Raw genomic sequence first — 340 nt, 5'->3', positions numbered from 1 at the left:
CTAGTAATGGTGCTTATTTACTCTATCTCAGAATCTAATTCTAGAATGTGCAAGGGCTCTGAAACTGAAGAGGAGAGGACTCTCCTACTTATCGTAAGCAAATCTTTTGAACTCTCTGATCTTCAGTTTCTTCATTTTTACATTGGGAAGGGTGCTGAATAAAAGTTCGGTGGTGTAGGATAAGCACTGGACCATAAGGTCAGTTTGAACTGCGAGGTCGGCAGTTTAAATTCACCAGCCCCTTCTCAGAAACTCTCTACAGGGTCACTGAGTCAGAACTGACTTGACGGCACTAACAACAACATTTTCATTTCATATACAGCAACCGTAATGGATTGAA

Source organism: Chrysochloris asiatica, unplaced genomic scaffold, assembly GCF_000296735.1.
Source record: "Chrysochloris asiatica unplaced genomic scaffold, ChrAsi1.0 scaffold00044, whole genome shotgun sequence".
Classification (NCBI taxonomy): Eukaryota; Metazoa; Chordata; class Mammalia; order Afrosoricida; family Chrysochloridae; genus Chrysochloris; species Chrysochloris asiatica.
The sequence above is the reverse complement of the archived record's forward strand: the minus strand, read 5'-3'. Positions refer to the sequence as shown.